Source organism: Heterodontus francisci, unplaced genomic scaffold (genome assembly GCF_036365525.1).
Source record: "Heterodontus francisci isolate sHetFra1 unplaced genomic scaffold, sHetFra1.hap1 HAP1_SCAFFOLD_43, whole genome shotgun sequence".
Taxonomy (NCBI): domain Eukaryota; kingdom Metazoa; phylum Chordata; class Chondrichthyes; order Heterodontiformes; family Heterodontidae; genus Heterodontus; species Heterodontus francisci.
Genome location: NW_027141852.1, coordinates 15,366,180 through 15,387,543, shown reverse-complemented (window position 1 = coordinate 15,387,543; position 21,364 = coordinate 15,366,180). Strand labels below are relative to the sequence as shown.

At 44.3% G+C, this 21,364-nt stretch overlaps 1 protein-coding gene and 1 non-coding gene across 2 annotated transcripts in view; both read left to right on the top strand.

Moving 5' to 3' along the window:
• The window catches only part of LOC137364982 (oocyte zinc finger protein XlCOF7.1-like), a gene marked incomplete at its 5' end in the record, with an annotated part of 660,565 nt that overhangs the window by 187,600 nt on the left and 451,601 nt on the right, over positions 1–21,364 (top strand). The window lies entirely within an intron of this gene.
• trnat-agu (transfer RNA threonine (anticodon AGU)) lies at positions 454–527 on the top strand. The gene has a single exon. It is a non-coding gene; the product is annotated as a tRNA-Thr (tRNA).

Sequence of the window (21,364 nt, the reverse complement as noted above, 5' to 3'; positions counted from 1 at the left end):
ACTCACATGTTGTGTTCTGTAACCTTTTGGAAAAAATTGAATTATGTATTTTCTTCCAAAACATTCATTCTCAGTTCTGGGAAAAATAGAGAATATGATTGACTGTATCAGTAAGTGGGAAAAGTTAAAATATTCTGTGACCAGTGGAGAAATGGGATGAGAATAAATAGTAGCAAAATACTGCGGATGCTGGAAATCTGAAATAAAAACAATAAATGCTGGAACCACTCAGCAGGTCTGGCAGCATCTGTGGAAAGAGAAGCAGAGTTAACGTTTCGGGTCAATGACCCTTCTTCGGAAGTTCCGAAGAAGGGTCACTGACCCAAAACGTTAACTCTGCTTCTCTTTCCACAGATGCTGCCAGACCTGCGAAGTGGTTCCAGCATTTGTTGTTTTTTTTTGAGAATAAATAGTGCCCTTCTCTGATTTCAACTGCACAAGCACTTTCAATCTGGCTCTGTAGCTTAGTTGGTTACAGCACCTGTCTAGTAAACAGGAGATCCTGGGTTTATCTCCCAGCAGAGCCTTATTACAGTGTGCTTTAGAAGTTTCCTAATCAATAATTTTATCCATGTCTTGTGAACTTTGACTTCGAATTCAAATTACATAATGAATTTCAGTCACAGGAGAAAACAGCCATTGTGAAGGATCTGAGTTTGGAATGGCTGTTCCTCCTTGTACAGAAATTCAGTGCTGATATTTCAAAGGCAACTTCTTTCATAGAAGTTTGTTCACAGATGCATTCAACCTGGAAAAAAGCTCGACATTCATCTCACTGAAGGAAAGTGTGACCGTGTTGTCTGTTTCAGAGTGTTTCTGTCGTTATGTGTTGCTTTCAACCGTGACTGGGACATGACGCAAGCGAGAGGGTTGAGCCGAGGTTTGGAATATTTGTCAGTCAGGAACAAGAAAAATCAAAGGAAGCGAATAAGAAAACCTGTGTCTCATGTGGTTACCGAGAGACGGTGAGAAGATATTAAACTTTGTTCTATTCAATACAGCTGTGATTAACTTTGACGTTTTCTGCCTTTTGTAAACAGTATTTGAAGTGTCTCGGGAACAGTGTTCAGTGGGGTCTGGGTGAGCAGTTGCGGAGTGTAACAGGGTCAGGACTGGATGCAGGAAGTTCTCTGACAGTCTCTCTCTCTCTCTCTGATGGGTTTGAGTTGATTTTCAACTGGCAGCTGTTGGTGTTTCAATAAATGAAAGAAGTTCCCTCCACCCATTTTTTGGACAGACAGTGTATTACAAGGATGTAAAGGGTTAATGCTGAAAACAGTGGCTTCAACCCCTCCCACTGTCAGAGTGATGATGTAACAGTCACATGAGATGAGGTTTGGGAGGAGAGAGCAGCACCAAGGATGTCAGTATCGGAGGCTTGATGAGTGTGTATATAGTATTGAGTTAATTAGAAAAGAGTTCTTAGTTCTTTCAGCTGGAAATGTGTCCAGAAAATATCGAGAAATTCACAATTTTATTATTCAGGAGTCAAAACACAGATATTAATTCCAAGTGACAGTTCTGGGTTCATTTAACAAAAAAAAAGGTAGAGAATAATATCACTCACTGATTGAAATCCCCCAGTGAGGAGACAGTTAAACAGGTGATCTATTGGGGCATCCTTCGATCCAAGGTTTCGGCAGCATTTAATCTCTCTTTTTGGTGAAATTCTTTGTTATTTGCATCTTCTTTTTAATCCAGCTTTGATGGGTGGGTGAAAAAACTCAAAAAAACTGAACAGTTCCATCCTTTCTTTTCTTCCTTCTTCCCTTCTTTCCATCAGTTTCGTTTTTCTGTCCCAGATCAATATAATGATGAGAATCCCAATTTAATCTGCTGTTTTATCCATTCCAATCAAAATTCAACATTCCAATCAAATCTATTTGTTATTCCACAGTCTTTTACTCTGTTGCATTCTCTCACAGTCTGTTTGATGATCAATGTTACATCTCACTCTGTTCTGGTGAAGATCAGAAGCAGTGATATCTGTTTACACCACCCGACAAGTCGGCCTGAAGCTGTGCCTCGCCGATCATGTGGAGTTAGGAACATCGGAACATAGGAGCAGGAGTCGGCCATTCAGCCCATCGAGCCTGCCCCACCATTCAATATGATCATGGTTGATCATCCACTTCAATGCCCTTTTCCCCACACTTTCCTCATATTCCCTTATATCATTTGTATTTAGAAATCTGTCAATCTCTGCTTTAAACATACTCAATGACTGAGCTTCCACAGCCCTCTGGGGTAAAGAATTCCAAAGATTCACAACCTTCTGAGTAACAACATTTCTCCTCATCTCTGTCCTATGTGTCCTTGGGGGTGCTTTTGCTAACGCTGTTGGGGAGGGTTTAAACTCATGTGGCAGGGGGATGGGAACCAAATGAGGAGGTCAGTGGACAGTAAGGAGGTAGCAACTAAAGCCTGTAAGGAACCAGATAATGAAGTCAGCGTGACTAAGGGGAAGAGTAGGCAGGGAGCAGATGATGAACGCAGAGGGACTGGTGGTCTGAGGTGCATTTGTTTTAATGCAAGAAGCGTAGTAGGTGAGGCAGATGAACTTAGGGCTTAGATTAGGACCTGGGAGTATGATGTTATTGCTATTACTGAGACTTGGTTGAGGGAAGGGCACGATTGGCAACTAAATATCCCAGGATATCGATGCTTCAGGCGGGATAGAGAGGGAGGTAAAAGGGGTGGAGGAGTTGCATTACTGGTCAAAGAGGATATCACAGCTGTGCTGAAGGAGGGCACTATGGAGGACTCGAGCAGTGAGGCAATATGGGCAGAACTCAGAAATAGGAAGGGTGCGGTAACAATGTTGGGGCTGTACTGCAGGCCTCCCAACAGCAAGCATGAGACAGAGGTACAAATATGTGAACAGATTATGGAAAAATGTAGGAGCAACAGGGTGGTGGTGATAGGAGATTTTAATTTTCCCAACATTGACTGGGATTCACTTAGTGTTAGAGGTCTAGATGGAGCAGAATTTGTAAGGAGCATCCAGGAAGGTTTTCCAGAGCAGTATGTAAATAGTCCAACTCGGGAAGGGGCCAGACTGGACCTGGTGTTGGGGAATGAGCCCGGCCAGGTGGTTGAAGTTTCAGTAGGGGACTACTTTGGGAATAGTGATCACAATTCCGTAAGTCTTAGAATACTCATGGACAAAGATGAGAGTGGTCCTAAAGGAAGAGTGCTAAATTGGGGGAAGGCCAACGATACCAACATTCGGCAGGAGCTGGGGAATGTAGATTGGGAGCAGCTGTTTGAAGATAAATCCACATTTGATATGTGGGAGGCTTTTAAAGAGAGGTTGATTTAGCGTGCAAGAGAGACATGTTCCTGTGAAAATGAGGGATAGAAATGGCAAGATATGGGAACCATGGATGACAGGTGAAATTGTGAAACTAGCTAAGAGGAAAAAGGAAGCATAGATAAGGTCTAGGCAGCTGAAGAAAGACGAAGCTTTGGAAGAATATTGGGAATGTAGGACCAATCTGAAACGAGGAATTAAGAGGGCTAAAAGGGGTCATGAAATATCTTTAGCAAACAAGGTTAAGGAAAATCCCAAAGCCTTTTATTCATATATAAGGAGCAAGAGGGTAACTAGAGAAAGGATTGGCGCACTCAAGGACAAAGGAGAAAAATTATGCGTGGAGTCAGAGAAAATGGGTGAGATTCTAAATGAGTACTTTGCATCGGTATTCACCGAGGAGAGGGACATGACAGATGTTGAGGTTAGGGATAGATGTTTGATTACTTTACGTCAAGTCGGCATAAGGAGGGAGGAAGTGTTGGGTATTCCAAAAGGCATTAAGGTGGACAAGTCCCCAGGTCCGGATGGGATCTATCCCAGGTTACTGAGGGAAGCGAGAGAGGAAATAGCTGGGGCCTTAACAGATATCTTTGCAGCATCCTTAAACACGGGTGAGGTCCCGGAGGACTGGAGAATTGCTAATGTTGTTCCCTTGTTTAAGAAGGGTAGCAGGGATAATCCAGGTAATTATAGACCGGTGAGCCTGACGTCAGTGGTAGGGAAGCTGCTGGAGAAGATACTTAGGGATAGGATCTGTTCCCATTTGGAAGAAAATGGGCTCATCAGTGATAGGCAACATGGTTTTGTGCAGGGAAGGTCATGTCTTACCAACTTAATAGAATTCTTTGAGGAAGTGACAAAATTGATTGATGAGGGAAGGGCTGTAGCTGTCATGTACATGGACTTCAGTAAGGCGTTTGATAAGGTTCCCCATGGTAGGTTGATGGAGAAATTGAAGTCGCATGGGGTCCAGTGTGTACTAGCTAGATGGATAAAGAACTGGCTGGGCAACAGGAGACAGAGAGTAGCAGTGGAAGGGAGTTTCTCAAAATGGAGACGTGTGACCAGTGGTGTTCCACAGGGACCCGTGCTGGGACCACTGTTGTTTGTGATATACATAAATGATTTGGAGGAAAGTATAGGTGGTCTGATTAGCAAGTTTGCAGACGACACTAAGATTGGTGGAGTAGCAGATAGTGAAGGGGACTGTCAGAGGATACAGCAGAATATGGATAGGTTGGAGAGTTGGGCAGAGAAATGGCAGATGGAGTTCAATCCGGGCAAATGCGAGGTGGTGCATTTTGGAGGATCCAATTCAAGAGTGAACTATACAATAAATGGAAAAGTCCTGGGGAAAATTGATGTACAGAGAGATTTGGGTGTTCAGGTCCATTGTTCCCTGAAGGTGGCAACGCAGGTCAATGGAGTGGTCAAGAAGGCATACGGCATGCTTTCCTTCATCGGACGGGGTATTGAGTACAAGAGTTGGCAGGTCATGTTACAGTTGTATAAGACTTTGGTTCGGCCACATTTGGAATACTGCGTGCAGTTCTGGTCGCCACATTACCAAAAGGATGTAGATGCTTTGGAGAGGGTGCAGAGGAGGTTCACCAGGATGTTGCCTGGTATGGAGGGCGCTAGCTATGAAGAGAGGTTGAGTAGATTAGGATTATTTTCATTAGAAAGGCGGAGGTTGAGGGGGGACCTGATTGAGGTGTACAAAATCATGAGAGGTATAGACAGGGTGGATAGCAAGAAGCTTTTTCCCAGAGTGGGGGATTCAATTACGAGGGGTCACGAGTTCAAAGTGAGAGGGCAAAAGTTTAGGGGGGATATGCGTGGAAAGTTCTTTACACAGAGGGTGGTGGGTGCCTGGAACACGTTGCCAGCGGAGGTGGTAGACGTGGACACGATCGCGTCTTTTAAGATGTATCTAGACAGATACATGAATGGGCAGGAAGCAAAGAGATACAGACCCTTAGCAAATAGGCGACAGGTTTAGATAGAGGATCTGGATAAGCGCAGGCTTGGAGGGCCGAAGGGCCTGTTCCTGTGCTGTCATTTTCTTTGTTCTTTGTTCTAAGTGGTTTCCCCATTATTTTGAAATTGCGTCCCCTGGTTCTCGACTCCCCAACCAGGAGAAACATCTCAGCTGCATCTACCCTGACTGTCCTTTAAGTATTTTGTGGGTTTCAATGGGATCACCTCTCATTCTTTGAAACTCTAGAGAATACAGCCCGTTTCCCCAATCTCTCTTCATAGGACAGTCCCACCATCCCAGGAACAAGTCTGATGAACCTTTGTTGCACTCCCTCTGTGGCAATAATATCATTCCTAAGGTCAGGGGACCAAAACTGCACACAGTACTCCAAGTGCGGTCTCACCAAGGTTCTTTACAATTGAAGCAAGAATTCACTATTCCTGTATTCAAATCCTCTTGCGATAAAGGCTAACATACTATTAGCCTTCTTAATTGCTTGCTGCACCTACATGTCAGCTTTCAGTGACTTATTGACATGGACACCCAGATCACCCTTCTATTCTGTACCTCAGCTAATAAAGGAAAGGATTCCATATACCTGCTGAACCACCTTATTGACCTGTCCTGCTACCTTCAGGGATCTGTGGACATTCACTCCAACGTCCCTCACTTCCTCTACACCATTCAGTGTTCTCCCATTAATTGTGTTTTCCTTTGCCTTTTTTTGCATCTGCTCTCGCTGTTCCCTGCTCTCTGAGTGAACTCTTGCTCCCTCTCCTGGGCTCTTTATGCTCCATTCTGCTCTCACTGTTTCCCGCTCTCTTGATGTTTCAATATTTGTTTGCCTTGTGTTTAATTTAAAATATGGATTAACTGTATTTTACAGTTGTAGGTTTTATTTGGTAGTCCTGTACAAGTTGTGGATTGTTATTTAATATTTAGCTCTGTGAAAACGATTGTGAATGAAAATATAACTTTCAATCTTATACATGGGCTGGTCTGCAAGCTCCAAGTCCTTCATTTTGTAGTAATGGAATTGATACTGTATCTTTCAGTCTTAATCTCTGTGGGATTTTTGAACTGGTATGTAATGCATGACTTGGTCTAACGTCTGATGTACATTATTGGGATTCATGGGATCATAGGAAATAGGGGCATTAGGCCATTCAGCCCATCGAGCCTGCTCCGCCATTCAAACAGATCGTGACTGATCATCTACCTCTACGCCATTTTTCCCTGCGATCTCCATATCCCTTGATCCCGTTGGTATTTAGAAATCTATCGATTTCTGTCTTGAATATGTTCAATGATTGAGGCTCCACAGCCCTCTGGGAGAAAGAATTCCACAGAGTTCCCACCCACTGAGTAAAGAAATTCCTGCTCATCTCAGTCTCAAATAGCCTATCCTTATTCTGAGACTGTGTCTCCTTGTTCTAGACTCACCAGACAAAGGAAACATCCTATCCATATCTACCCTGTCACACCCTGTAAGAATTTTGTCTGTTTCAATGAGATCACCTTTCATTCTTCGAAACTCCAGAGAATTTCGGCCCAGTTTCTGCAGTGTCTCATCATAAGACAATCCCACCATCCCAGGGGATTAGTCTGGTGAATCTCCGTTGCACTCTCTCCATGACACGTCTATCCTTCCTTAGATAAGGAAACCAAAATTGTACAGAATATTCCAGGTGCGGTCTCATCTAGACTTTATACAATTGAAGCAATACATGTTTAACCATGTACTCAAATCCCCTTTCAATGAAGACAACATACCATTTGCATTATTAATTGCTTTCTGCACCTGCACACTAGCTTTTAGTTTCTCATGAACAAGGACACCCAGGTCCCTTTGGACATCAACACTTTCCAACCTCTCACCATTTAAGAAATACTCTGTCTTTCTGTTTATTCTACCAAAGTGGAGAACTTCACACTTATTCACATTATATTCCGTCTGCCACGTTCTTGCCCATTCACTTACCCTGTCCAAATCCCCTTGAAGCCTCCTTGCATTCATTCTGTACCTTTCAATCAGGTAAATTTTGTCTGTTCAATTTCAAGTTTTATTTTTTAAATGTGGCCATGGTGACAGAGTTTATTTAGATCTGACAGTGAGTTTGTTTTTGGACTGCGATTGATGTATCAACCTATCAGCTGTACTGAATTGGAGTGAAATGGAAACAACTTCTGTCTCTCCTGCTGTTGTTTGACTGTTGGATTGAAAATGTGTCTCTTGACTTTGGGATCAGTGTCTGACTACTTCTTTTGTTTGTTCCAGTGGAACTGATGAGCTGGCAGTATCTCTGTGCTTTGGGAGTGATCCTGCACCGACTGTGTGTTGGCACGAAACAAAAACAAGAAATGCTGGAATCACTCAGCAGGTCTGGCAGCATCTGTGGAAAGAGAAGCAGAGTTAACGTTTCGGGTCAGTGACCCTTCTTCGGAATGTTGGAAACGTTAACTCTGCTTCTCTTTCCACAGATGCTGCCAGACCAGCTGAGTGATTCCAGCATTTCTTGTTTTTGTTTCAGATTTCCAGCATCCGCAGTATTTTGCTTTTATTTTAGTGTGTTGGAAAAAGCTCGCTGCACTTTTCTTTGTGTCCAAGAATAACCACATCCATTCAGGTTCCAAAGCAGTGGCTGCTGGAAGCAGATGCTGTTTGTTCCCTTCCCCAGGCCTGGGAAGTCTCCATTCGCAGCTGATTTAAACCATCTTCCCCTGATTGAGTGAATGACTTCACAGACTGGGTTGGGGAAAGGCTGCGCATGCGCTCCACTCCTCATTGTGACGTCTCACTGGGGGCGGGGCTTCATCGCGCCTGCGCAGATCCCTGCAGCAATACAGCATTCAAACATCAATGGGAACTTTCCCCATTTCACCCTTATCAAAGTCCCAAAGAAAGCGAAGAGGGGCTTGGACTGGAGGGAGGGAGCGGCGGGGTAGGGAGAACCTAGAACCCAGAAAGCTGCCCACTTGCCCCATTTACATGCTCAATTTGTGGTCATTCCCTGCAGGGGGTTTGTTATTATTGAGCCCCTCCTGGTAAAACAATCCAATAGAAAGAGAGGAGAAAGGAGGGAGCTGGTGTGTTTGCTGGGACCTTGCAGAATTCATTTCAGCAGCAAAAGTCCCGGGTTATATTAACCCGAGTGAAACACGCTGTCAGTGAGAGGAAAACCGAACGGCCCTTTTCATCTTTTCATTGGAAACAAAGTAGAGCCGGAAGTGCGGCGAGCAGAGCAGACACACAAGCTCAATGACAGGAGAGCTCGGCCGTCCCTGAGTTTCAGCTCCCGGCTCTTACATTTCCTCATCCACACTGTCTTTACTGTGGATGTTCAGGGGTTCCTTGTCGGATATGAGGACTGTATCCATTAAACATTCTGAGCCAGGAGATCCACACACTCTCTGTTATCAAGATTTATGGGCAGGAATGTTTCAAATCTTTGTCTATTAAATCATTGTATTATTCACAGAACTAATGAGGCAATCAGTTCATTATTTGAGTTCTCTCTGTGACCGCGTGGGTTTCCACCGGGTGCTCCGGTTTCCTCCCACAGCCAAAGACTTGCAGATTGATAGGTAAATTGGCCATTGTAAATTGCCCCTAGTGTAGAGAGGTGGGAGAAGAATGGTGGGGGATGTGACAGGGAATGTAGGATTAATGTAGGATTAGTATAAATGGGTGGTTGTTGGTTGACACAGACTTGATGGGCCGAAGGGCCTGTTTCAGTGCTGCATCCATTAATAAATAACTGATTTTTTTGATGAAGTAACAGAAAAGGTTGATGAAAGGAAAGCAATGGATGTTGCCTATGTGGATTTTAAGAAAGCGTTTGACAAACTACCACATAAAAGGCTGGGTAACAAAACTCAGGCTCCTGGAATAGGAGGGTCAGTATCTGCTTCGATTAAAAAATGGATGAAATATCAAGAAAAGCGAGTTGTGATATTTGGTTGTTTTTCAGAATGGAAGATGGTGAACAGTGATGTCCACAAGGGTCAGTGTCAGGACCACCATATATAGAAATGACTCGAATATTGGAATCACAGAATCACAGAATTGTTACCACACAGAAGGAGGCCATTTGGCCCATCATGTCTGCACTGACTCTCCAAATGAGCAATTCACCTCATGTCACTTCCCCGTCTTCTCCCCATAATCCTGCACATTCTTCCTTTTCAGAGAACAGTCTAATTCCCCTTTGAATTCTTCAACTGAACCTGCCTCCATCACATTCTCAGGCAGTTCATACTTTAACCACTCGCTGTGTGAAAAAGTTTTTCCTCATGTCGCTTTTGCTTCTTTTACCAATTACTTTAAATCTGTGCCCTCTCGTTCTCAATCCTTTCACAAGTGGGAACAGTTTCTCCCTATCCACTCTGTCCACACCCCTCATCATTTTGAATACCACTATGAAATCTCCTCTTACCCTTCTTTTCTCCAAGGAAAACTGTCCTAACTTCTCCAATCTATCTTCATAACTGAAGTTCCTCATCCCTGGAACCATTCTCATGAATCTTTTCCATAATCTCTCCAATGCCTTCACATCTTTCCTAAAGTGTGCGCCCAGAACTGGACTCAGTACTTCAGCTGAGTCTAGTGTCTTATACAAGTTCAACATGACCTCCTTGTTCTTGTACTCTATGCCTCTATCACTAAAGCCGAGGATACTGTATGCTTTATTAACCGCTCTCTCAATCAATGACTTATACCCCCAGGGCCCTCTGCTCCTGGACCCCCTTTAGAATTGTACCCTTTATTCTGTATTGTCTCTCCATGTTCTTCCTACCAAAATGAATCAATTCACATTTCTCTGCATTGAACTTCACCTGTCATCTGTCCTCCCATTCCACCAACTTGTCTATGTCCTTTTGAAGTTCTGCACTATCATCCTTACAGTTCACAATGCTTCCAATTTTCGTATCATCCATAAACTTTGAAATTCTGCCCTGTACACCAAGGTCTAGGTCATTAATATATATCAGGAAAGGCAAGGCTCCCAACACTGACTCCTGGGGAACTCCACGACAAACCTTCCTCTAGTCCGAAGAACATCCATTGCTCACTACTCTTTATTTCCTGTCACTCAGCCAATTCCATATCCATGTTACTACTGTTCCTTTTATTCCATGAGTTATAACTTTGCTCACAAGTCTGTTGTGTTGCATTGCATCAAACTCCTTTTGAAAGTCAATAAAAGCAAAATACTGCAGATGCTAGAAATCTGAAATATAAACAAAAAGTGTTGGAAGTACTCAGCAGATCTGGCAGCATCTGTGGAGAGAAAAACAGAGTTAATGTTTCAGCTCAGTGACCTTTCAGATGCTGCCAGACTTTTTGAAAGTCCATGTACACCACATCAACAGCATTGCCCTCATCAACCCTCTCTGTTACCTCATCAAAAAACTCCAGAAGGATAGTTAAACATGATTTTCCCTTAAGAAATCCATGCTGGCTTTCTTGAATTAACCCACATTTGTCCATGGGACTATTAATTTTGTCCCGAATTATTCTTTCGAGAAGTTTTCCCACCACCAAAATTGAACTGACTGGGGAGTGAGACGAGGTGAGTTGCTCCAACAGAGAGCCAGCACGGGTTCGACAAGCTGAACGACCTCCTTCTGTGCCTTAGCCATTCTATGGTTGTATGATTCTAGCGACAACTGTTGATGGAGAGGCAGTGATGCAGGAATGGGTTGACAGAAAGGGGAAAGTCTGGGCTGGTGTGTGTTTGCAGCATTTGCAGCTTGTGTTCGGGTTTGTGAATAAAGGTGATTTGGAAGCTGTGTTCCAAATTGAAGTGTTTGTTGGAAGCAAGAAGTTGATGTAAGTTAAGATTAAAACGTGTTAAGATGAAGCATGGTGTGATTGTGGGCAGCAGTAAATATAGTGTTGGTGAATCATTTGTGTTAATAAACTTCCACTGCGCCCTCTTCTGCAGGCTGCTGTTTATATCCAGCTGTGTGTTCGTGCTGTGTGTTCGCGAGATAAATGTTTGTTTCAACGCTGTTTATAAAGCAATAGCATTGCACTCAAACATTCCCAGACATAGCAACACACGTACAAAAGCAAAATACTGCAGATGCTGGAAATCTGAAACATAAACAGAAAATGCTTGAAATAGTCAGCAGGTCTGGCGGCATCTGTGGAGAAAGAAACAAAGTTAATGTGAGCTAAGGAAACCGACCTGAACTGTTAACTGTTTCTCTCTGCACAGATGCTGCCAGACCTACTGAGCATTTCCAGCATTTTCTGTTTTTATTACAGCAACACAGGTGTTGGGAGGCTCAGCCTGGCTACACAATGTTACAAGGCCGCTGAGTAACACCATCGACAACGGGACAGAGAGAAAAACACACAGAAAACCAAGAATGGACGATGAGGAAGCAAAAGTGAGGGACAGAGAGAGAGGCAACGAGACTGAGATGGAGAAACAAGGCATTTGTATGATTGTGTTCTCCCTGTTATCTGAAGGTATTTCCTGTTGTGTAAATATGTTTTCTGTTGTGTAAAGATGTCCCCTGTTGTTGTGTAAAGGCTTTCCCTATTATTGTTTTATTTTCTGTTGCTGACCGTCTCCTAACTGTGACCATTTGCCCTGGTTTTATTGTGGCCAACATCACCATCTGGTGGTGGAGCAGAGGCTCTGCAGGAAGGGGTTGACAAAGGGGGAGAGACACGGCTGGTCCGTGTTTGCAGTTTGTGCAGCTTGTGTTCGTGTGAGCAAAAGTGAATTGTTACTGATTGATGTGTTCACGAGAAGAAAAAAGCTGATTGCAGTCGAGTGCCTCAGGAAGCATCTTGTTATGATGTTTTAAAAGTGAACTGTTTGTGTTACTACCGAACATAAATAGCAGAGAATGGTTTCGATCTATTGATATCTGGGTTATGGGCCCAACACGCTTCCGCTGCGCCACTCTGCTAACTACTGTTTTAGTTTTAACTGCCTGTTAGTGAAATATGTTCATTTCCCCAATGTTTTTATAAAAATAGGATTGTCGTCTGAATGCTCAAGAATCCCAGACTCAGCAACACACGTGCTGACGGACTCACCCTCATTGCACAATGACACAAGGACAGTGAGTCACAGCACCGACAATGAGACAGGCAGAGAAATACACACAGAAAACCAGGAAGAGATTATCAGGACCCAGAAAGGAACAGACAGAGAAAGACACACAGAAAACCAGGCAGAGACAGCGAGAGACCAATGATTTATGTAATCGTGTTCTCTATTGTGTAAAGATGTCCCCTGTGTTTTTAAAATATTTTTCCTGCTGTGTAATATGTTCTCTGTTGTGTTACTGTATTCGCTGTTGTGTAAAGATGTTCTCTGTTATTGTGTAAAATGGTTCCCTGTTGGTTAAAGATCTTCTTACTTGTGTAAATATGATCCATCTTGTGTAAAAGTGTACCGGGTTGTTTAAATATGTTCCCTGCTCTGCAATGTCGAGCTGAGTCTGCACTGATGGAATTGCTACAGTATCTTCCAGTCTGATACTGGATGAGGGCTGGAATGTGATCCAACGCACAGTCTTTACAAATTAAATTGCTATTGGATCTTTTATTTTCACAATCCAGGGGGAGTTTTAAACTGAATTCTCAGTTTGTATCTCAGGTTATACTATCTTTCAGATTCTCTCAATCTGATGACGCACTTGAGATTTAGACTTAAGAAAGGATGTACTGGCATTGGACGAGTTCAAAAGAGATTCACTCAGCTGATTCCTGAGATGAAGGGGTTGACTTATCAAGAACGGCGAAACAGGTTATTCATTCGAGTTCAGAAGAATGAGGGGTGATCTTTTTGAAACAAACAAGATTCTGAGGGTGCTTAACAGGGTAAAGAAGGGCCTCTGACCTGAAACATTAACTCTGCTTCTCTATTCACAGATGCTGCCAGACCTGCTGAGTATTTCCAGCATTTCTTGTTTTTATTAACAGGGTCGATGTTGAGAAGATGTTTCCACTAGTGGGGGAATCTCAAACAAGGCGACATAGTTACAGAATAAGGGGACACTCATTTAAAACTGAGATGCAAAGGAATTTCTTCTCTCAGAGGGTAGTGAATGTCTGGAATTATCTACCCCAGACAGTTGTGGAGACGAGATCACTGAAAGTATTTAAAGAGGAAGTAGATAGATTTTTGAAATATTGGAGAGTTGAGGGCTATGAAGAGCTGGCATGAAAGAGGAACTGAGGTCTGGGGCAGATCAGCCATGATCTTACTGAATGGCGGGGCAGGCTTGAGGGGCCGAATGGCCTACTCCTGCTCCTATTTCTTATGTTATATCTAATGTATATGTCAGGATGCACTATGGGAATTAATACTGAAACTTATAAACTCATAATGTGTGTCAATATTGGGCTGGTATTTAACTTGAATCTCAGAGTACATTATTGTGGTTAATTCTGTAACTTTGAAATGGGAACTCTGTGCTATAATGAAAACAAGAAATGCTGGAAATACTCAGCAGGTCTGGCAGCATCTGTATAGAGAGAAGCAGAGTTAACGTTTCAGGTCAGTGACCTTTCATCAGATGTGAAACTGATCAATCCACTTTTACAAATACTCCATCTCAGACTCCCTCCTGACAGTAACTAATCCTTTCACAGAGACTGTGGGTGGTTCTGAAAAGAGCCTTTGGGTTATGAAATGACATTTTTCCACTTTACTTTTTCTGGGAGTTCTGAGCGCTGAGAATGATTCTCACTGACATGTACAGGGCAACAGACAGACTGATTTGACATAACGGTGTAACTAATGTTTGGGCTAACTCATGGCATCAGTTCAAACATGGGCAAGGAAACCTCCTGCTGATTATCACCTACCACCCCCTCCCAACCACACCCTCTCCCCGCCCCTCAGCTGATGAGTCAGTACTCCTCTATGTTGATCACCACTTGGAGGGAGCACTGAGGTGGAACAGCGCGCAGAATGTAGTCTGGCTGGGGGATGTCAATGTCCATCACTATGAGTGGCTCGGTAGCACCACTACTGAGCATGCTGGCCGAGTCCTAAAGGACATAGCTGCTCGATTGGGTCTGCAGTAGGTGATGAGGGAACTTCTTTTTCTTTTGGCCCTCCTTATCTCGAGAGACAATGGATACGCGCCTGGAGGTGGTCAGTGGTTTGTGAAGCAGCGCCTGGAGTGGCTATAAAGGCCAATTCTGGAGTGACAGGCTCTTCCACAGGTGCTGCAGAGAAATTTGTTTGTTGGGGCTGTTGCACAGTTGGCTCTCCCCTTGCGCCTCTGTCTTTTTTCCTGCCAACTACTAAGTCTCTTCGACTCGCCACAATTTAGCCCTGTCTTTATGGCTGCCCGCCAGCTCTGGCGAATGCTGGCAACTGACTCCCACGACTTGTGATCAATGTCACACGATTTCATGTCGCGTTTGCAGACGTCTTTATAACGGAGACATGGACGGCCGGTGGGTCTGATACCAGTGGCGAGCTCGCTGTACAATGTGTCTTTGGGGATCCTGCCATCTTCCATGCGGCTCACATGGCCAAGCCATCTCAAGCGCCGCTGACTCAGTAGTGTGTATAAGCTGGGGATGTTGGCCGCTTCAAGGACTTCTGTGTTGGAGATATAGTCCTGCCACCTGATGCCAAGTATTCTCCGAAGGCAGCGAAGATGGAATGAATTGAGACGTCGCTCTTGGCTGGCATACGTTGTCCAGGCCTCGCTGCCGTAGAGCAAGGTACTGAGGACACAGGCCTGATACACTCGGACTTTTGTGTTCCGTGTCAGTGCGCCATTTTCCCACACTCTCTTGGCCAGTCTGAACATAGCAGTGGAAGCCTTACCCATGCGCTTGTTGATTTCTGCATCTAGAGACAGGTTACTGGTGGTAGTTGAGCCTAGGTAGGTGAACTCTTGAACCACTTCCAGAGCGTGGTCGCCAATATTGATGGATGGAGCATTTCTGACATCCTGCCCCATGATGTTCGTTTTCTTGAGGCTGATGGTTAGGCCAAATTCATTGCAGGCAGACGCAAACCTGTCGATGAGACTCTGCAGGCATCCTTCAGTGTGAGATGTTAAAGCAGCATCGTCAGCAAAGAGGAGTTCTCTGATGAGGACTTTCCGTACTTTGGACTTCGCTCTTAGACGGGCAAGGTTGAACAACCTGCCCCCTGATCTTGTGTGGAGGAAAATTCCTTCTTCAGAGGATTTGAACGCATGTGAAAGCAGCAGGGAGAAGAAAATCCCAAAAAGTGTGGGTGCGAGAACACAGCCCTGTTTCACACCACTCAGGATAGGAAAGGGCTCTGATGAGGAGCCACCATGTTGAATTGTGCCTTTCATATTGTCATGGAATGAGGTGATGATACTTAGTAGCTTTGGTGGACATCCGATCTTTTCTAGTAGTCTGAAGAGACCACGTCTGCTGACGAGGTCAAAGGCTTTGGTGAGATCAATGAAAGCAATGTAGAGGGGCATCTGTTGTTCACGGCATTTCTCCTGTATCTGACGAAGGGAGAACAGCATGTCAATAGTCGGTGATGAGGGAACTAACAAGAGGGAAAAACATACTTGACCTCATCCTCACCAATCTGCCTGCCGCAGATGCATCTGTCAATGACAGTATTGGTAGGAGTGACCACTGCACAATCCTTGTGGAGATGAAGTCCCGTCTTCACATTGAGGATACCCTGCATTGTGTTGTGTGCCACTACCACTGTGCTAAATGGGATAGATTTTGAACAGATCTTGCAATGCGTAGCTGGGCATCCATGAGGTGCTGTGGACCATTAGCAGCGGCAGAATTGCACTCAACCACAATCTGTCACCTCATGGCCCGGCATATTCCCCCACTCTAACATTACCAACAAGCTGTGGATCAACCCTAATTCAATGAAGATGTGCAGGAGGACATGCCAGGAGAAGCACCAGGCATACCTTGAAATGAGGCGTCAGCCTGATGAAGCTACAGCCCAGGACTTCTTTCATGCCAAACAGCAGAAGCAGCATGTAATAGACAGGGCTAAGAGATCCCACAACCAACGGATCAGATCGACACCCAGCCACATCCAATGATGAATGGTGGTGGACAATTAAACAACCAACAGGAGGAGGTGGCTCCACAAATATCCCCAACCTCAATGATGGGGGAGCCCAGCACATCAGTGCAAAAGACAAGGATGAAGAATTTGCAACAATCTTCAGCCAGAAGTGCCTGGTTGATGATCCATCTCGGCCTCCTCCTGAAGTCCCCAGCATCACAGATTTCAGTCTTCAGCCAATTCAGTTCACTCCGGGTGATATCAAGAAACGAATGAAGGCATTGGATACAGCAAAGGCTACAGGCCCTGGCAATATTCCGGCAATGGTACTGAAGACCTGTGCTCCAGAACTTGCCGCGCCCCTAGCCAAGCTGTTCCAGTGCAGCTACAACACTGGCATCTACTCGGCAATGTGGAAAATTGCCCAGGTATGTCCTGTACACAGATAGCAGGACAAATCCAACCCAGCCAATTGCTGCCGCATCGGTGTACTCTCAATCATCAGTATAGTGATGGAAGGTGTCATCGATAGTGATATCGAGTGGCACTTGCTTCACAATAACCTGTTCAGTGACACTCAGTTGGGTTCCGCCAGGGCCATTCAGCTCCTGACCTCATTACAGCCTTGGCTCAAACAAGGACAAAAGAGCTGAACTCAAGAGGTGAGGTGAGAGTGTCTGCCCTTGACATCAAGGTAGCATTTGACTGAGTATGGCATCATGGAGCCAGAGCAAAACTGGAGTCAATGGGAATCAAGAGGAAAACTCTCCACTGGTTGGAATTGTACCTAGCACAAAGGAAAATGGTTGTGATTGTTGGAGGTCAATCATCTCAGCTCCAGGACATTACTGCTGGAGTTCCTCAGGGTAGTATCCTCGGCTCACCCTTCTTCACTACTTCATCAGTGACCTTCCTTCAATCATCAGGTCAGAAGTGGGGATGTTTGCTGATGATTGCAACATTCAGCACCATTCGCGACTCCTCAGATACTGAAGCAGTCCATGCAGAAATGCAGCAAGACCTGGACAATATCCAGGCTTGGGCTGATAAGTGGCAAGTAACATTCATGCCACACAAGTACCAGGCAATGACCATCTCCAACAAGAGAGAATCTAACCATCTCCCATTGACATTCAACAGCATTACGATCGCTGAATCCCCCATTATCAACTTCCTGGGCGTTCCCATTGACCAGAAACTGAACTGGAGTAGCCTTATAAATAGTGTGACTACATGAGCTGGTCAGAGGGTAGGAATCATGCGGTGAGTAACTCACCTCCTGACTCCCCAAGCGTGTCCACCATTTACAAGGCACAAGTCTGGAGTGTGATGGAATACTCTCCACTTGCCTGGATGGGTGCAGCTCCAACAACACTCAAGAAGCTCGACACCATCCAGGACAAAACAACATGCTTGATTGGCACCCCATCCACAACATTCACTCCCTCCACCACTGACGTACAGTGGCAGCAGTGTGTACCATCTACAAGATGCACTGCAACAATGCACCAAGGCTACTCAGGCAGCACCTTCCAAACCTGCATCCTCTATTGCCTAGAAGGACAAGGGCAGCAGATGCATGGGAACACCACCACCTGAAAGTTCTCCTCCAAGCTACACATCATCCTGACTTGGAACTATATCGCCATTCCTTCACTGTCGCTGGGTCAAAATCCTGGAACTCCCTTCCTAATAGCACTGTGGGTGTACCTACCCCACATGGACTGCAGTGGTTCAAGAAGGAAGCTCACCACCACCTTCTCATGGGCAATTAGGGATGGACAATAAATGCTGGCCTGGCTGGCGACGTCCACATCCCATGAAACAAATAATTAAATACAATAACAGCTCATCTCAATTCCTGGCATTTCTAAATCCCACCAGTCCAACATAAGCTGAACAATTATTGCATGTTGTGATTGACGGTCTGATCTGTAAACTGCACTGTATCACTGATTGCTGACATTTGCTAACTGGAAGTGAGAACTGCAAAATCGGGACAGTAGTTCACATAGTCTGTCAGTGTGAAAGAATCAGGCAATGTGAGGTAATAGAATTTGTCTGTAAATGTTACACTCACATTGCTTTATATTTTTATATTGAAAATGAAAGTAATCATTTCGTGAAAATAGTGACATGTTGTCCAAACTTTGGTAGCCAGTTGTTTTTGTCTTGCACTCAGCAGGGCAATCCACAAGAATACCAATTTAAAGGAAAACAACAACTTTCTTCTGTATGAGAATAGAGTTCTGATTGGTTGGCAAGTGAACTCTGATTGGGCGAGGCATTGCCATTCAGAATGCACCAGTTTATGGTAACTGACAGATAACTGCCCAGCTTTGTTTGAAATTTAAACCAGGCAGCTTGACTCTGATTGGTCAGGGCATTGCCCTGAGGAATCAGCCAGTGAATGCTGTCACTTATTTTGTTTAGCTGAAACTGGCACAATGTGTGTGCATGTTCTTTCTATCTGCAAAGAACAGGGCCCTGTGTATTAATATATGTCGCTTACAGTCTACACCAATGCACCACACTGCGAGCCCGACTGACAGTCTTAAATCGGTTGTCAGTGTAATTCTTAGCACACTGAGAATTATTTAGCAAATGTTGTCCTATTGTGGAATCACATCTCATGTTGGATACTGTGTTTTGAGTTTTGCAAGCACGGGTTGGTTGGGTAGGGCCCATTGCGAACAGCGGAAGGGACATGTTATTTGATACAATCCGCCAGTTTTGGGATGTACGGTCTAGAAACCTAGCATCACACTGGTATTGAAATTCATGTATCACGTTACTTATTTGTGTGATAGACAGGACGTCTCTTTTGCTTCACAGCAGCATCCTGTTAGTGGCGAACACCACACTTGTTGCTCCTGCATAGTAACAGCAGGAAATAGCGAGCTTCACCTGTTACTCAAATACTGCGGATAAATTACCCTTAGAGGGTAATTTGAGTAGACTGGGCACTTTTCAGGGCTCAAAATGACGGCCTTCAGCCCATTTATAAGTTTGTGTGATATACAGATAGAAATGATCTGATCAGTGGAGCCATTGTAGTGCAGGATGTCTTTGATTCGCCCTATTTCAGCATCAAGCTTGCATGGTGAGCAAATGGCTCAGCCCTATTTATGAGGTTGCCGATAAGACCAATCTTATAGCGCGTGGAACTGTAATAATCCCAACGCGTGCATTGACCAGTGAAGGTAGGTTTGTGGGAGACCGTGGTCGAAAACCACTTAGCAGATTTCTCAACTAGTACATCAAGGAAAGGGAGCTCATTTGACAGCTCCATTCCAAAGGTGAATTTGAGTGCAGGATGGAGCCCATGAAGACGTGCAAGGAAGTTATTTCATGCAGCTGCGCATTCAAATATAGCAAACATATCATCTACATATTGGAAATATGCAAGAGGTCGGAGGTCAGGTGTCAATCCCTGAAAAAAAAGGTTTGTCATGGAATCCAACAAAGATGTTTGTGAGAGCTGGGCCTGGAGGGGATCCCATGGCAACACCAGCGATACATGGTGTCAATAAAACTGAACTCAACTGTGCAAGTTGCCGAGTTCAATGAATACTGATTCACACAATGGTGACGGGTCGAGATTGCCATTATATAGCACTGCAGGGCAAATATCTATGGCTTCCTGAGGTGGTACATTGGTGAATAGTCTAGCAATGTCAAATGACACATGGACACGGCATTGCTATCGATATGCAAGTCCTGTATGGTCTTCACAAATGTGAAGGAATCCTTCACTGTGCATGTGGAGAACTTGCTCAAAAACTGGTTGTAACAATTTGCCCAACCATTTGGCAAATTCATTTCAGGATACTATTTACATTACTTCAAATAAAGAAAACACAACGACACAAAGAACTGAGCACAACGCTGAAAGTTTCACAGCAAATAGTCAAATGGGAAAAGGATGAAATACAGAAAGAAAAAGCCTAAAATACTGAAAACACTCAGCCAGTCCGGAAACAACTGTGGAGAAGAGAAGCTCGGGTTAATGGTCCAGTTCTGTGACCCTTCTATAGACCTGAAACATTGCTCCTCCTTTCCTCTCTCCACAGATACTGCTGGAACTGCCGAGCGTTTCCAGAATCTTCTGTTATTATTCAGATAAGATCACAGCTGATCTCCTACATCAACTCCATCTTACCACACTAGCACAGATCCCTTGATTCCCTTAGTATCCAAAAGCCTATCGATCTCTCTCTTGGATATACCCAATAATTGAGCATCCACATCTCTCGAGTCACAGAGAGATACAGCACTAAAAAAGGCCCTTCGGCTCACCGAGTCTGTGCCGACCAACAATCACCCATTTATACCAATGCTACATTCATCCCATATTCCCTACCACATCCCCACCATTCTCCTACCACCTATCTGCACTCGGGGCAATTTACAATGGTCAATTTACCTATCAACCTGCAAGTCTTTGGCTGTGGGAGGAAACCGGAGCACCCGGCGGAAACCCACGGGGTCACAGAGAGAACTTGCAAACTCCGCACAGGCAATACCCTGAACAGAACCGAGGTCACAGGAGCTGTGAGGCTGCGGTGCTAACCACTGTGTGTAGAGAATTCCAAAGATTCACAATACTTTGAGTGAAAAGAAATTCTCCTCTTCTCAGTCCTAAATGATTGAGCCATTTATACTGAGACTGGGATCCCTAGTTCTAGATTCCCCAGCCAGAGGAAACATCCTCCCAGCATTTACCCTGTTAAATCCCTTAAGATTTTTAGGTGCCAGTAAGATTACCTCTCACTCTTCTAAATTCTGAGGAATATCTTTTTTTTTATTTCCAAAATATACTTTATTCATAAAAATCTGTAAAAATTACATTGCCAAACAGTTTCAAAACAGCACCAAAAAATACAAACATTGCAAGGGAGATCAGTTTCCTTCAATACTGTCATGAGTTTCTTCACAACCCTTCCATTTCACAATTGTCATGCCAATTACAGTTTTACATTTACAGCAATTGAAAATATCAACGATACAGTTCGAGTGGCTTCCCATGGATCCAGCCCCTCAGTTCAG